Source organism: Crocuta crocuta, unplaced genomic scaffold (assembly GCF_008692635.1).
Source record: "Crocuta crocuta isolate KB4526 unplaced genomic scaffold, BGI_CrCroc_1.0 scaffold67, whole genome shotgun sequence".
In the NCBI taxonomy this organism is placed as follows: Eukaryota; Metazoa; Chordata; class Mammalia; order Carnivora; family Hyaenidae; genus Crocuta; species Crocuta crocuta.
Window position 1 is genome coordinate 933,780 of NW_027531896.1, and position 17,502 is coordinate 951,281.

Below are 17,502 nucleotides of genomic sequence, written 5' to 3' on the forward strand. Positions count from 1 at the left end.
CTGAAACAGGCTCCAGGCTCTGAGCTGGCAGTCAGCACAGAGCCCGACGCGGGGCTCGAACCCACGAACCGCGAGATCATGACCTAAGCGAAAGTCGGACGCTTAACCGACTAAGCCACCCAGGTGCCCCAAGAAACTCATTTTAGACCCGAGGATACCTTCAGACTGAAAGTAAGGCAATGGAGAAATATCTATCATGCTACTGGAAGTCAAAAGAAAGCTGGNAGAAGAATATTGTTAAAATATCATCACTACCCAAAACAATCTACACATTCAATGCAATCCCAATCAAAATTGTACCAGCATTCTTCTCAAAACTAGAAGAAACTATCCTAAAATGTGTATGGAACCACAAAAGACCCCNGCGTCGGGCTCTGTGCTGACTGCCAGCTCAGAGCCTGGAGCCTGTTTCAGAGTCTGTGTCTCCCTCTCTCTCTGACCCTCCCCTGCTCACGCTGTCTCTCTCTCCTAGAAATAAATAAAAGTATTAAAAAAAAAAAGAATAAATAAATAAACATTAGAACAAAATTTTTAAGGAAAAATAAATGTCTTAAAAAAAGGGAAGAATTCATAGTTCCCAAATGACCCAATCAGAACATAAAACATAGAATTCCTTTTAATATATGTTAAAGTTTTTATTTTTCCCTTCTATCGTTTTCACTTTCAGCATGGAGAGACAGAGTGAACTCATTTCTTACCCAGCAAGCAGATGAACAGCTTAAAAAAAAACAACTCAGGTAAACTGTATTATTCCTTGAATACTATTTATAGAAACTTTTATTGATCAAAACATAAAATATGTTAAAATTTCAAAGATTAAGATGAAGCTAAGACTAAGATTAGTTTACACAGGAGTATGCCAGAAATCCCTCACTCATTTTGAGATGTTAGCTGCAAATTTGGCTCTGAGCTTCAAGAAATAAGGATTAGGTACAAGAAAACGGTGCTTCTTTTTTTTTATTTTCTTCAAGTGTTTTATTTTTTTTATTTTTGAGAGTAAGCAAGCAGGGGAGGGTCAGATAGAGAGGGAAACAGAGGATCTGAAGCAGCCTCTGCAGCTGATAGCAGAGAGACCAATCCGGGGCTTAAACTCACGATCCCATGATTTCATGACGTGAGCTGAGCTTAACCGACTGAGCCACCCAGGTGCCCCAAGACAACAGTGTTTCTATTCTAAGACAAATACAGACCTGTTGCTCAAGAGAGGCATTGTTTTTTCTAGGAGTGAAATCAGAAAGAAATTTCTCCTGAGTCCTCATAAAGGCAGTATCATCTGGTACAATGGTCAGCACTTGACACAACGGACACTATCTTCAGTGCAACAGTTTATCACCTACAGCATGCACCAATTTGAACCAAGGGTTTGCAGCCAAAATCTGATTGCAAAAAAGCAATTATATGAGGAAACAAAGTAATATTTTTCAAGTATGCAATTGTCTGATGTTCCAACTTTTAAAAAGATTTTATTTTATTTTAGTTTTTAAGTAATCTCTGTACTGAATATGGGGCTTGAACTCACAACCCTGAGACCAAGAGTCACGTGCTCTACCGACTGAGCCAGCCAGGTCCCCCTTTGAGATTCTGATTTAAATCAAGAATGAAATTCACAATGTCTAGAGCAGGGATTCTCAAAAACTTTGTGCATATAAGAATTTACTACCCTCCCAGCAGAAAAGGGTTGGGGGGGAGGACTTGTTCATTTAACATGCATTTATTCACCACCGTCTCAGTGGGGATACAATGATAAACCAGAAAGAGACATGGTTTCTTCTCTCAAGAAGCATTTAACCTAGTGATGGGGAGACAGACATCAATGGAAGAATCACAAATATAAATATAAAATAACAGTCATACAAGTAAATGTAGTAGGTAAATAGTCCTATGAGAGCACAGAATAGGAGAAAGTCATCTGTCAGAAGGATTTCCCTGAGGAAGTCATGAATGAATGGAGGTGATGAGTTAGCCTAAGAGATAAAGGGTTGGGGAGGAACCTCTGGTAGAGGGAGCTATTAAGATAAGCAAAATTTCTGTGTAGAACTAAGACAGAAACTGACATGATGCCAACATCACTGGATCATAAAGAAAAAGGGAAAGTTGGTTCAAAATTATGCTGGTGTGATTCTAGATTATGCACAGCTTTGACCATGTTTGGAATTTATTCTAATATAACGAGAAAGCACTGAAGTTTCCAGGAAAGGTGATATAATTAGATCTCCATTCTGAAAGATAGCTTTGAGAGTAAAAAATCAAATCTAAAGGGGCAATAAAACACTTGCAGGAAAACAGGAGGCCACTACAATAATCAAGCAAGAATCCAAAAGAAAAATGGAATATATTTGGAGTATCTGATAACTTGACACTACCCACTCAAATACACATACTTTACCAAGGACAGGAATTTTTTTCTCCAACAGTTCTGAGGCAGAAAAAATTAGCTGAAAACTAGTAATATTGAGAAATTAATAAACCATTTTCCTTCAGGTAATCCTCCATTAATATTATAAACATTCCCATTATTTATATATTTAAATGTCACATCATTATTCCTAAGTCATTCCTTTGAATGGGGTCAAGATTTTCCTTAAAAGTAGTAAGGATGTGAATTAATAATATATTAATCTTCTATATCACAGAAAAACACAACCCCATCATTTCAGCCTCAAAATTTTCAAAGCAGGCATTATAATGATCTGATACAGGTAATGAACCTATCAGTAACATGTTAATGAATGAAACATGTGAATTCAAGCAATGTAACTACCTGGTGAACCTCCCAGTATGATTTTGGTGCAGAGTATACCAGTAAATTATTAATTACAAAGAAAAGGAGTCCTTAGAAGGAGACTATGCTTTTACTTAAACACATCTTTCAGGAAATGAAAAGGTTAAAAAACAAATGAACTATAAACTCAACAGAGAATCCCAAATGGGCTCAGAACTATCAGTACAGAGCCTGACTCAGGGCTCAATCTCATGAACTGTGATGAGATCATGGCCTGAGCCTGGATCAAGAGTCATAGGCTTAACCAACTGAGCCACCCTTTCACCCCTCTATGGATTTTCAATAAATTCTCTTAAAACGTTAAAGTGCATTGTTTTCTACAGCCAAAAATGTGCACAGTTAGTGAGATTTAACTGATTTCATACTCTTTTAAAAATAAGGAGAAAATTAATATTCTTTATACATTCCGTTTTTAATGTTTTAGGATTTAGAAAAACCCTGTCACAGAAGATGAATTTATAATAAAGTAGGCTCAAATTGCCATGATCAAGTAATATCTAAAAGAAAAACAAAACAAAACAAAACCCAAGCCCTCTTAAGGATCCAATATCCCAATCTAGCATCAGTAAATGGAATCAGACTTACTACCATTAAGAGGCAATGGCAGCAAGGTAAAGAGTTCAAAACCAAATGCCGTGAGACAGACTATGGTTCTCCCTCAGCTGCTTAGTCACCTTGGACAAGTTACTTACCCTCTAAATCTGTTTCCTAAACTATAAAATGAAGGTATTAATATCTGTTCTGTCTACACGGATCAAATGAATTAAAGCATATGGATTATAAATAGCAATATACATAAAATATTGAGTATCATAAGTTCTAAATCTAGATTTTTTTTCTGTTACTTTTTTAAAAATGTTTATTCATTTTTGAGAGAGAGAGAGAGACAGAGCGTGAGCAAGGTAGGGGCAGAGAAAGAGGGAGACACAGAATCCAAAGCAAGCTCCAGGCTTCAAGCCATCAGCACAGAGCCCGATGCAGGGCTCAAACCCACAGTCCGCAAGATCATGACCTGAACTGATGTTGGATGCTCAATCCACTGAGCCACTGAGGTGCCCCTTTTCTACCACTTTTATAAGTAGATTGTTATTGATTTTTACGTGGCTTTATCATTTTAATGATAATTAACTTGGGATTCACTTTAAACACTCCTTGGGACTTGCTTTGGTTATCTGCCACTCAAAAATTGGGTATGATTTATGAAAGTTAAAGTATTAAAACAGTTCATTTGGGGCCTACTGGGTGGCTCAGTTGGTTGCGTGTCAGACTTTGGCTCAGGTCATGATCTCACAATTTGTGAGTTCGAACCCTGCGTCAGGCTCTATGCTGACAGTGCAGAGCCTGGTTAGATCCCCAACTCTCTCTCTGCCCCGCCCTTGCTCTCACTGGGTTACTTGTTCTCTCTCTCTCAAAAATAAATAAACATTTTTTTTAAAAGTTCACTTGAAGTAGTAATGTTAAGCCATGAAGTCACATTAAAAAAGCAAAGCAAAAGAAAACTAATACAAACATTTTACAATAGAGAAAGGTTGCTTTGCCAAGAGTAATCATAATCTTCTAAAACCGCTTTTGCTGAAGTCATCCAGTGACTAGCATCTGGGTTGGTACATGGCATCAGCAGTCAAGTAATATCTCCCTGGAACCAAACACTTCAAAAAAGATATAAGAAATAGGAATGGCCTCAGAAAGTTCAACCATAAAATCAAAAGATGATGAACCAAAACAGAGATGAAGAAGTCAGACACACAGGACCAAGTAAAAAATAACTGACTAAATTTAAGACATTAACATGCAATGAAAAGAAAGGAGAGCTGGTTAGCAAGAAATGATGAAAGAGGAAAGGTAAAGAGACAAATGTGGCCAGTGCCCATGTAAGCATTGCTCAGGAAAGAGGATATCCTGTAAGGCTGACAAATGTAATGTAAGTAACTGCTTGGCAGATATATTATGAACTTTATCAGGACCTGATGCCATTTAAAATTCCAGTCATTTACAATCAACTTCCTCATTCTAATCCCATACTCCTGTTCATTAAGCAACTTTTGATAATTTGGTTTTCCATATAGCATCCTACATGGAAAGAATACCCTCCCTAATAAAAACATCTTATCCTCATTTTACATGGTATTCTGATATACACATACACGTTCTCTTGTGATAAGGATGTCTATCCTCAAATCAAAGTGTAGCCTCTACAATCAGATTATCTGAGTTCCCACTGATTTACTTTGTGACTTTGGGAAATTCATCAACCTCTTAGTGTCTGTTTCCTCATTTGTAATATGAGGGCTGTTTTGTAGGGTTTTTGTGATTATACGAAGTAATTCATGGAAAGCACTTAAAACAGAACCTGGCATATAGTAAGCACCATAAAAATGTTAGCCACTGTTAGGGTGCCTGACTGGCTCAGTTGGTTAAGTGTCCAACTTTGGCTCAAGTGATGATCTCGTGGTTCATGAGTTTAAGTCCCGCTTCAGGCTCTGTGCTGGCAGAGCCTGAAGGCCTCTGTCTCTGTCCCTCTCCTACATGTGCTGTCTCTCTCTCAAACAGAAATTAACTTAAAAAATTTTTTTTAATGTTAGCCACTGTTATTATTTTTTTAGCATGAATTAACATCTCCAAGTCTGATCAGCTTTGAGACTGGATCAGTTTCTGAATCTGAAAAATTAAAGCAAGGCCACTGAGGGCATGGATACACAAAAAATATTCTGATAGCCCTAGACTGGCTGGAGACTTGACTTGGTGAATTCAAGGTCACCCATCTCTCTGAGATTTTTTTTGGAAGCCAGATCACCTGTCTGTCCAGGTGAACACTTGACTTCATCGCATAACAAAAGGTCACAAACTCAAATGCCTAAGTGGTCAAGCAAGTCACCTAATAAGCAGACCTTGGGTGCTGAGTATGAAAAAAAGGATCAGTGAGTGAAAAGATTGTGAAGGATGAAGACTATAAGTCAAATCTAGTGGCATTCAAGCACAAATATTTTTAAACATCCTGTCAGGCAAACAACAAGATTTCAAGTCTGAAGGCCAGTTGTTTGCAAGTCCTGCTGTACTCATTCATTCATGTTTTTAAAGGTCCTAATTTGGTATATCCTATGGCCAATTTGCAACCCTTTCCTTTATCTGCTCTGTGATCAACCTTTCCTTGAAACTTTCTCTTCCTTTGGCTTCCAGAAAACTTCTGTCTTCTTCATGGTCTACTATACATACTTGGGTGATCTCAACATCTAGACTAACATCTTTGTTAAAAACTCTCAGATCTTTATCTCCAGTTCTATCAACTCTAACAGATATCCCATGAATTTTGCCTTTTGTCTGCCTTTTCACTGCCAATGCTTTTGATTAGGTCCTTATTACCCAGTTTCTAGATTTTTATAGTAGCTTTGATTCATTCCTTTCTTTCATGCTCCACATCCATCAGCAAATCCTACTGGTTCTATCTCCAAACCATATCCAAAATCCAACCATTTTCACCTCCCTGGCCTAAACCATCATCATTATCACTTATATTACCACAAGCAACTTCCTTTTTACCATTCTTTACTATAGCATGACCCTGCTCCTCTGTTCAAATCCTCCAGCGGCTCCCATACCACTCAGAGTGAAATCCAAGTTCCTTAAGATGGCTTTCCAAAGCCCTACACAATCACCCTGTTGCCCATCTAACTTCATCTCTTACTTATCTCCCCCTTGCTCATTCTTTTCTTTGGCCACACTGACTCCTTGTTTTTTCATTACACTAGGCTCATTCCTAGTTCTAGGCTTTTCCACCTTCTGTTCCCTATATCTAGCGTGCTTTTCCCCCAGATGTACTGGGCCTGGATTGCTCTTATTCTAGGGCTCTGCTCAAAAGTTCCTTTTTCAGATGACTGTCTCCCTAATATACCATACTTAAAATGGAAATACCCTTCCCACATCCATCGGGTAACCCACTTCTCTTTCTACTTTAACTGCACTGATCACATTTGTTTTTCATGTTTATCATCTCTTTCTCCAAAGAAAATGTAAGCTCCATTAGGTAAAGGATTCTTTTCTTTATTGCTATATTTCCCAAGTCCAAAACAATACATACTAAATATGAGGTGCTTAATTTTTAATGAAAATTATTGAAAGTTCCCTAATTTGTCTCCCTTCTACTGATCTCCCTTTCTGTAGTCTGCCTCCTCCTAGCCCCCAGGTATCATACCAAAAAATGCACCCCAACATTCTTCTGCTTAAAAAACTTGATGAGAGGGATGTCTGACTAGCTCAGTCAGAAGAACATGTGACTCCTAATCTTGGGGTCTTGACTTTGAGCCCCATGTTGGGTAAAGAGATTACTTAAATAAACTACAAAAAATTTTTCTTTTAATTAAAAACTTTGATGAGACCTTTACACCATTCAGGGTCAGATCCCTAATTCACTGAAGCCTTTTCCTCATTCCCCAAAATATGCTGTACAACACTTTTATCATCTCGAAACCTACCATACCATTTCACTTCTTCATGCTTTTCATATAGTTCTGTTTCTGCTTGGCCAAACTTTTACTCATTCTCCAGACGTAGCTAATTCCATGATGTTTCCCTGAATCCCCCATCTATGCCACTACTGCAATCAATTTATACCTCTATTATATGACTGGTGCTGTAACTATGCATTTGTCAGTCTGTTTCTCCTACTAGATTATAAGATCCTGGAGAGCAAATTCAATGAGATTGTATTCAGATTTGTTTCCTCAATGTTTAACACTATAAACTTGGCACAGAAGTCTGCTGAATGAAAATTTAATCAATGAAAATTCAAAAGTTAATGAAATGATTTGTTTATGAAGGGCTAGGAAAAGAAAAATATCTAAGAGTCAAAGTGCTTTTCAACATCAAACCTAAACATGATGTATAACTTGAGTTTTTTATATTTGCCAAAGAAAAGCTCACTTTGATAGTTTTCACAATAGTTAAATGAGTAGATTCAGGAGTAAAAAAATAATGATACAATTTAAGTTTTGCAAGATGAAAAGAGTTCTGAAGACTGGTTGTATAACAATATGTAGGTCCTTAACACTATTGAATTGTACACTTACAAATGGTTAAGATATCAATTTTACAGGTGTATTTTACCACAACTGAAAATAAAACAAGGGCGCCTGGGTGCAAGGGCAACTGAGCCCTCCATGGCAAGGAGCCTGCTTGGGATTCTCTCTCACCCTGTCTCTCTGCCCTTCCTCAACGTGCACTCAAGCTTGCTCTCTCTCTCAAAAAAAAAAAAAAAAAATATATGTATATAACATTAATCAATAGCCTAGTGATGTGGTAGGGTCCCCTCCCTAAGGAAAGAAAAAAGAAACCACCACAAGGCAACCTTGCTATTTGTGTATATGACAATATCCCTCATGACCTTGTAACATGAGACCACGTTAATCAAACTGCATGTTTGTGTGTTACCACATAGGGGAGACAAAGAAGTAAAAAACATAAAAAACCAAGCCATGTGGTGTTTGGGGCTCAGTTCTTTGGGTAGGAACCCTACCAAGCAACACCAGCTGGAATAAAGTTGCTTCCTGGAAAGAAAAGCCTCGGTGTCATGACTCTCGGTGCGAGAATCCTGCTACGTTGCTTGGGGGCTCGTCCGGGTTTCGGAAGGTGTGTTTCCACCTCCTTTGCCACCAGGGATGCAAACCTTAGAGCGCCAGGAGAGGCAGCTCACCTGGTGCCAGTGGACCCCTTGATCCGCAGGAGACTAGCCCTCCCAATGTACTGGGGTGAGGACCCTGTGTGCGCTAACGGAACTGGTGAGGCCCATGAACCAGCTCAGGGAGTGCCCGTCAGACTGGTAAGAACCCGGGTTTGTGTTGGTAGACCTGCCCATAATAGGCAGAAGGGGAGCCTGATCACCTCCCAAAGTTGCACTAGTAATTCCACAAGGGAAGAGGAACAAAGCTGCAATTCTAAGGCATTGGGCACTGGGTGGCAGGTTGGAGTAGCTGTGTAACTGTGTAGGGGGACATGTCTCTCATTCATATTCTGGGTCAATGACTATAATAATTAGAGCCAACTGCCTCTGTATTCTACCTCAGAACAGGGACTTTAAGGAATAATCCCAAGCAGCTGCCAAAACTCCTTTTGTTTCAGGGAAATTCCCTGTCTTCTCTGGACTGACATGGACTGCCTAATTCCACTGGTGGAAAACAAAACAAAAGAAACCTAAAGTCTACTCCTCTGTCTGAGCTGACAAGATTTAAAACTGGGAATTCTCTTTCTCTGCTTTCTGCTGGCACCTCTCCTCTTTTACCCTCCCTTCTCCCACTCCTTTTCTGCACCACCTAGGGGGGCGGCCTGCAAAACTGCCTCCTCAATGCTTCAGGCACCATCAGCTCCTCCTCCTACCCTGGATGTTGAGGAGCAAAGACCACCAAAGTCAGATTTCCCCAACAACTTTCCAGGCAAAAATTAACCATGGGGAACAAAGTGTCTTATGTGGACTCAAGAAAAGCATATTCAGTGTTTAAGTTAATTTTAAGTTTGTTGGTGTGAGACAATGTTTATCAACATTAAAAAAAAAAAAAGAGAAACAAATGTGTATTCTACCTAGATTTGCTGAAGGTCAAATAAGCTCATGTTATCTCTGTTCCAATATGTTAACAAAAGGAAGACTGAAGGTAATGGTTAATTCTGTCTGTCTCATAGTTTTCATGGGTAATTGTTAAGATAGCTTTCAAAGTCCTTGGTAACCTAAAATGTTAACATTTTGCTTGCATGATAAATTGAGATTGAACTCATTGGCTATGTAACAAGAAAAGAAGCTAAAGCACCAAGTACTAGATGTAGATTTGTGCTTTTGACTTGTTGCAAAAAAAACTAAGGATATTTGGAACTATTGAAAAAAATTCTTTGTGCTTAATGGATTCATAAGTTTGCCATCTAAAAAGATTATAACATAGAGTTCACAATTGAGTACTACTTAGTTTTCAATGGAGACTAAGGTTTCTAGCAGTTAAAATTCTGCTAAGTGTACTTAAGACTGTTGGAAATGAGAAAAGCAACAACTCTGTATGTAGGAAAGTAGGAGGTATGTAAGAAGGATATAAGGAAGGGGCACCTGGGTGGCTCAGTTGGCTATGCATCTGACTTTGGCTCAGGTCATGATCTCACAGTTCATGGGTTCAAGCCCCACCTTGGGCTCTGTGCTGACAGCTAGCTCAGGGCCTAGAGCCTATTTCCGATTCTGTGTCTCCCTCTCTCTCTGACCCTCTCTTGCTCACACTGTCTCCCTCTCTCTCTAATAAATAAAAAATTAAAAAAAATAAGGATATAAGGAATGGAAATATATTTGTGTTAAATGTAAAAGAAAATTGATTTTGTCCTAAATGAGACTGGTTATTTGGAGAAAAATGGCTTGGTACAACATCTAAATGCAAAAAAAAAAAGTTGTAGAAGGTTTGTGAAGGATAATCTTTAAAAAGAAATATTTTATATGGTCAGGATGGACTAAGGTAAAATAAATGGATTTTAAAAGTACACAGGATTAAGATTAAAATTCCTCCTCATTTGATCCAAAGGCTGGGAAAATGATGGCAAGATCCTTGATGCCAGCCTCCAAATCCTCCACATTTGTGATGTTCTTATTTACTAGAGGAATGGATGCCTCTGCCATATGAGGGATGGATGCTATATAAAGGACTTTTACTAAGATACATGGGAGCCATTTTACTAAGCTTAGTCCATTGTATGCCAAAAATGGATACCCAAGTGGCTGAAACATATTTGTGTGGGCATTGTTGAAAATGGGGAAAAGACCTTGACTTTGGCCCTTTAACCCCCTCCCTCAATGGCCAAAGATCAATACATAAGTTACTGTTGGGCCAAAATAAAATTAGTGCATCCTAAGACAACCAAGAAAATCTTGCTTGGTTACAGTCCTACCACAAGGTCCTACAGGCAGGAAACAGAGGGGTAGAAACAAAACAAAACAAAACAAAAACACTTTACATTACAAGGTTTAAGACAGATAAAGGAGATTTAGGTAAATTTTCTAATTGGATAAATACATAAAAGCTTTTCAGAATATTACATGTTTTTGAGTTGACCTGGAAAGATATCATGCTTTTGTTAAATCAGACTTAACGACACAGATGTTTTAGAAGAAAATGAAGGAACTCTAAGATTTAGCCCTTAAATTATGCTAAATTAGCCACTATTTTACAAACACAAAATGAGAGTCTGATGGCCTTCCTGGAGAGGTTGAGAGAGGCTCTCAATAAATATATGGCTATCTTCCTTGACACCCCTAAGGCTGAGATTATTTTAAAAGACAAATTTGTCATTCAATCAGCCCTAGATATTCAGAGAAAATGCAAAAATTGGCTGTTGGCCTTGAAGGGACCCTGGAGGAGTTCTTATGAGCTGCCAATTGGGTTATTACAAACAAAACAGAAAAGAAAGTTTAAAAAAAAAATCTTAAGGCCTTAGTTGTGGCCTTATGCACTATGTCAGACTGGACTTCCCGAGGTCCTGGCACCAAGTGCCATTTCTATGGCCATTCAGAACACTAAAATAAGAACAACCCCAAAGGGGCCAAACAAAATGAAAACCCCATAAGCCATGACCCCGATATGGAAACAATCACTGGACATCTGAGTGCCCTCGGGAACCTCTATCTGTCAGATAACCAATGTCCCTGGAGGGATTAACCAGGACCTGGGGATCTTCATGGTGGCTCCCCTAAACCAACTGTCTATCAAAAACCCAGAACCTCAGGTAACTCTAAATACAGAAGAACTGGTTGATTTCCTTCTTAATACCAGAGCTACCTTTTCTGTCCTCCTTTCTACTCCAGACCAACTATCCAAATGCAGCATGTCTATTAGGGGCACCTCTGAAAAACTTCTAACTAAATTTTTCTCTCAGCCCCTGGGATGTGTATGGGGAAACCTAATTTTTTCTCATTCTTTCCTGATAATGCCAAAGAGCCTTACTCTCTTGCTGAAAGGGACATTATAACTAAATTAGAGACTCTGGTGCTACTAACTTGGGACAGGTAAATAATTATGTGAGCTTTAGAAAATTATAGGGTATTATAGGCTATAGATACCAGGGTTCAGGAAAATAGCTTGCTGCTATATCAATTATTAAAGGAGACTGAATCCCACTTACTCTCCCCTCCTCCAAAATAAATAAACAAGTATGTAAATGGGGGTCCGACTCCTAAATACTGTCTCCAGCCCTTGGAATGGTTAAAACAGAGCAGGGCAATTACTCACAAAGCTAAAAGATTATTAAAACACAGCATGAGACCTTTTGTTTAGGGAAGGACAAAACTTATCAAATGGCTCAAAGGATGTCCAGTAAACTGTCAAGGACAGTTCTGCAAGTGGTATCAGGCTGTAACGTATGTCTTAAAAACAATCCTTTCAACCACAAACTTGCTCTCCCAGACAATCAAGGAACTGGAGACTATCCAGGAAGAGACTAACAATTAGGTCTTACTCAGTTGCCAAGGTCCAAAAAAAAAAAAGCCAACATCTATTTGTACGGGTTAATACTTTTACTAATTGGGTAGGGGCCTTCCCCTACAAGACAGAAAAGGCACAAAAAGTAATAAAAGCTCTGCTTTATAAAATAATACTCAGGTTTGGCTTACCTAAAAATTACTAATTAATAATGGTAAATGGCTGCCTTGACTCTTTCTCTAGTACAACTTCTGGCTCTTAAAAAAGTTTTACACAACAAAATAAAGCTTATTACTCAGCAAAACTCTAAATAACACCTCAAGCATTAGATGCTTTAAAAAAATTTTTTTAATTAAGTTAGGGCCAAACTCTTGAAAATAGAGCCACCATTGATTACATACTGCTCCTGCTTCTCCATTAGCTGGGTAATGAGAGATTCCCTGACATACGTTGTTTACAAAGTTAGGGTCTCTCCTAGATTATTTGACAGATTTGGGAACTACAGACATTATTTTAAGATGCCATCCTGTTGGTCAGTATTATCTTTGTGTTTTTCTCTTTGTGTCTGCTAATGTTTATGCTGCCTCATGCCTGCCAGCCTTCCTGAAAAACCATACTGTGGGCCGCTCGACTAACCCTTGGGTAGACTCTATCTGCTGTACCCCTACACCGTCCCTTATCAGCTTGAAGAAGCCAGAACGGTCATCATCCCTGTTCCTCAACAGCAGTTACAGGCCCTGTTCCAGGGAAAAATAAATACGGAAAAAGGGTAACATTAGACAGGGAGAGATAAGGGACCTTCAGGGAGGCAGACTGCAGCTGCAAATGGGAGGCTAAAGAAGCAGATGGGGTTCTTCCCTTATGAGATCCTTTATGGGCACCCACCCCCCCATTATCAGGCGCATAAAGGAAAAATCTAAATGAGATAGACAATCTAACCCTAAAATAACGGATGCGGGCTCTTGGCTTTACCCTAACCACCTTTCATTTCACCACTGGGTCAGAGAATGATTACTAGCCAAGCAACAAACCAAAATGTACAATGCCATCTATCAACATTGCTTGGCCTTAGATTACACGCTTGCTTCTGAGAGAGATGTTTGTAAAAATTTTAACCTAAACAACTGCTGTCTACAAATAGATGAAAAAAAAGTCATAGAGGAGATCACAGATGAAATAAAAAAGGTTACTCATGTCCCAGTCCAGAACTGGAACAGTTAAAACCCTGGAGATTTATTTGGGGTTTTCAACTCTTGGGGGATTCAAAAGCCTCACAGAAATTATCCTCCTAATTTTAGGAGAATACTTAATCTGACCCTACTTAGTTCCCCTGGTTGTGTGGTCTGCTTCCAGTCTCATTGAGGCCATAATTAAAAAAAGAGATGTCCACTCATGTAATGATGTTATAAAAATATCAATCCCTAAACCAAGATGATGCTCTTTGACCCTAAATAGAGGGGTCAGAGCATCAAAGGGGAGAATGTGGTAGGGTCCCCTCCCTAAGGAAAGAAAAAAAAACCAAAACACCTCAAGGCAATCTTGCTATTCACGTATATGAGAATATCTCTCACGACCTTGTAACATGAGACCACGTTAATCAGACTGCATGTTTGTGTGTTACCATATAGGGGACACAGAGAAGTAAAAAAATAATATAAAAAACCACGTCACGTGGTGTTCGGGGCTCAGTTCTTTGGGTAGGAACTCTACTGAGCGACGCCTGCTGGAATAAAGTTGCTTCCTTGAAGGAAAAGCCTAGGTGTCATGACTCTGTGTGAGAATCCTACTACAGTGAGGGAAGGCATTTGCTCAAGTATATACATGAATTTACAAACCAGATATTGATAGAACATCATCAAGTGAACTCTAATGTGAGATAAGGGATCTTCAATTTTTTAAATTAAAATTACTAACTAAAATGGGAAGGGAGATTGAATATCAACTAATTCAACTACCTTATTTCACAAATAAGATAAATAATCATGGAAAACAAAGAATACTAACCAAGTTAGAGGAAAAATGATCATCAAAACCCAGGTTTTACTGAGAACGCAGGTGTTTCTTAAATGTACTGTATTACAGTCCGTAACAATTCAGAAAGTAAAGGCTGGAACTTATTGCATTGCTTCCCTATGTAAACTTAATGAAGAATAAAAATAATACACGCAGAAGTCTGCATACCTGCGCTCCATCTAGTCTCCGTCTGTGGGATCCCCTACACAAGTTAGTGAACACTGTAATACTATGCCTCCTCATGGGATTAATGTGAGAATCAAATGAATGCCCTATTACAAATGGAAAGTGTAATTATCTTCTCCATTCTCATCCCTTCAGATTCTCCAGTGCAGTCTCTTAGTAAGGTTTCAATCATTATGTGTAGGAGAGAGAGAAGAGGGAGAAAAAATAAACTACTATAGGGGTGCCTAGGTGGCTCAGTTGATTAACTGTCTAACTCTTGTTTTTGACTCAGGTCATGATCTCACGGTTTGTAAGATTCACTCTCTCTTTCTCTCTGCCACTCCCCAGCTCATGTTTTCTCTCTTTCAAAATAAATACTTAAAAAAAAAATATATATATATATATATATACATACATACATATATACATACACACACTGTAATTCTGACTAGTTGGGAGTTTTGTTGTTCTTGTTTTACATGAGGAAGAAAAGTGGGGAGAGGAGAGTAAGAAGGAGGTGGGAAGGTTGTTCATAATGTGCAAATAACCTCCTCCCAAAGGAAAGTATTCTACATATCTCTTATCAATTAAAGACTCTCAGAATCACAAGGTTTTATACTGCACATGTTAATATTATCATTTTTCCCAGAGCAGGCCCTGTAACACTTTTTACTTTTAAAATCGTTTTTTAAAATTTTTTTAAATATTTTTATTTATTTCTGAGAGAGAGAGAGAGACAGTGTGAGCAGGGGAGGGTCAGAGAGAGAGGGAGACACAGAATCTGAAGCAGGCTCCAGGCTCTGAGCTAGCTGTTAGCACAGAGCCCGACGGAGGGCTCGAACCCACGAACCATGAGATCATGACCTGAGCGGAAGTCAGATGCTTCACCGACTGAGCCACCCAGGCACCCCTACTTTTAGAATACTTCAGAAAATCATGTAATAGATACTTAGGTATATATCTATCTTCCCTACTCCACTGTACATGTGTCCAAAACAGGGACTCACAGTATTTAGCCTTTAAAAGTTGTTTGTGAATTGTTTTAATTGGGTCAACATCCAGTGAAATATAAAGCTGGGTGGCTGAAGTTGTGCCTAAGAGAACTGGATGAAAGGGAAGAATTGAATGAAAAGAGAGATTAAGTATTTAATCTCACTTTGGACTCTCTCCAACTCCTTCTCCACCACTATTCTTGATTTCTCAGATTCTTTGCAGAAGTCCTCTACTAACATTTTACATACCCACAAATTTCTTGATTGGTATTATTATATTAGTAACACTTATAAAAATACCATGTTTTCACTCCAGGCATGGAAATATTTAAAGAAAAGTACATCAAATGGGTATTTTCTTAAAAAGATGGCAAACAAATCTTGTACAAAATGTTCATCAGGTAAAACATGTGCAAAAGGGGTGCCCCAGTAGCTCAGTCGGTTAAGTGTCCAACTCTTGGTTTTGACTCAAGTCATGACTTCACAGTTCCTGAAAATTAAGCCCTGCCTGCCCCACCCACGCCCCTCCACTCCAGTCACCAAGGAGCCTGCTTGGGATTCTCTCTCCCTCTCTTTCTGCCCCTCTCCCAACTGTGTGTGCCCGGGCGAGTACTCTCTCTCAAAATAAACAAACTTTAAAAAATTTTTTTTAAGTGCAGGAAAAGTACAATTTTTTAAAAGAAAAAAATTGTGCCTTCTGTGAATTTCCATTCCCATTTAAAATCTTGTTCAGACATAGAGCCCAAGGCAGGGAAAGGCTCCATGGCACAAACTGTGAGATCATGATCTGAGCAGAAATCAAGAGTCAGGTGCTTAACAGATGAACCACCCACATACCCCCAATTCATTATTTTAAAATTCCAAATTCTTTTTAAAGTCTGGCATCGGAGTTCCTTACTAGCAAAATTATTTTAATACCTGAATTTGGTGACATGGTTTCTTCATTACACAGCATACATAATCCTACATATTGAAGCTGCTTTGTGAACAGAGACCATATTTCCTTCTTCCATACAAAATTATGAACTTTAGCTGCATTACCAAAACCCAGTCATTGGTTTGCCCAGATATTCAGAGTGGAAAATTTCTCAAAATATTAGTTAACCCATTCCAAGAATTCTGTCATTTTAATGACAAGATAATGTAAAATAATCATGAAACTATGTCAAGTGCAAGCTAATATCGCCATAATTTTTAAGAGTGTTTTTAAGTTTCCAAAAATTACTGAATGTCTAATTGACTTGCTTGGTGATCTACTTTTATTATTACCATATGAGAGTTGTCAAAATATTTTCATCACTCTCAAGGTTGCCAAATATTTAGATATTTCAAATTCCAGTGACATTTGTTATTTCTTCTTGTGGGTTTTTGTTGTTTTTTAAGTGTTTGGAATGCTTTACCAAAAGTATATCACATTACTCCACAGGTAAAACTTGAGCAATCTGTACACAGTTTAGACTAGAGTATAATGTATACTTCTGATTACTTTTGTTCACTAAGGAATAATTGCCGGGTTCCATATATTTAAATATTCTAAATAAAAATCAGATTCAACAGATTTTATTCCAGTAATTTTAATGAACTAAAGCTCTTTTTTTATGATTAAGTTAGACACCAATGTAAAAGAAAAACCTAACCAAAACTTAAACATGCTATTTGCGCTACTAAAATATGTAAATACGCCCAAAGCACTAACGGAACCAAAAATGTGCCCCTTAAGGCCTAGCAAAAATATCAGAATCTCAGTTAAATGTTCAAATTATACACAGTATTTAGAAAATGTAGCTGGATGGGATCATCCCCGGAGTTTTCACTTTTGGAGAAGACTGTGCTACACTAAGCTTTGCAAAACCTAACATTTTTAACTTTAAACTTACTATTTCAAATTCCGAGGGGTAAGACTATAAACACATGGCCTTGGGGAGTTTAAACTTTTCCTTAAAAACAAAACAAAACAAAAAAAAAAACCAAAACACCAAGTTTATTTTTAGGAGTGTGCTAGGGTAGTAGTCAAGCAGAACACCGGCTATTACAAATTCCTGGCTGGTCCCATCTGTAAGTGAACGGCGGACCCTGGGCTGAGAGAGGCTTCATTTCAGCCCAGGCTGGACCGCAGCACCGA

At 38.4% G+C, this 17,502-nt stretch overlaps 1 protein-coding gene across 1 annotated transcript in view; it reads right to left on the minus strand.

The window, feature by feature from the left end:
* ZC3H6 (zinc finger CCCH-type containing 6) overlaps positions 1–17,502 on the minus strand; it is a 72,072-nt gene that overhangs the window by 54,294 nt on the left and 276 nt on the right. The gene's annotated exons all lie outside the window — the stretch shown is intronic.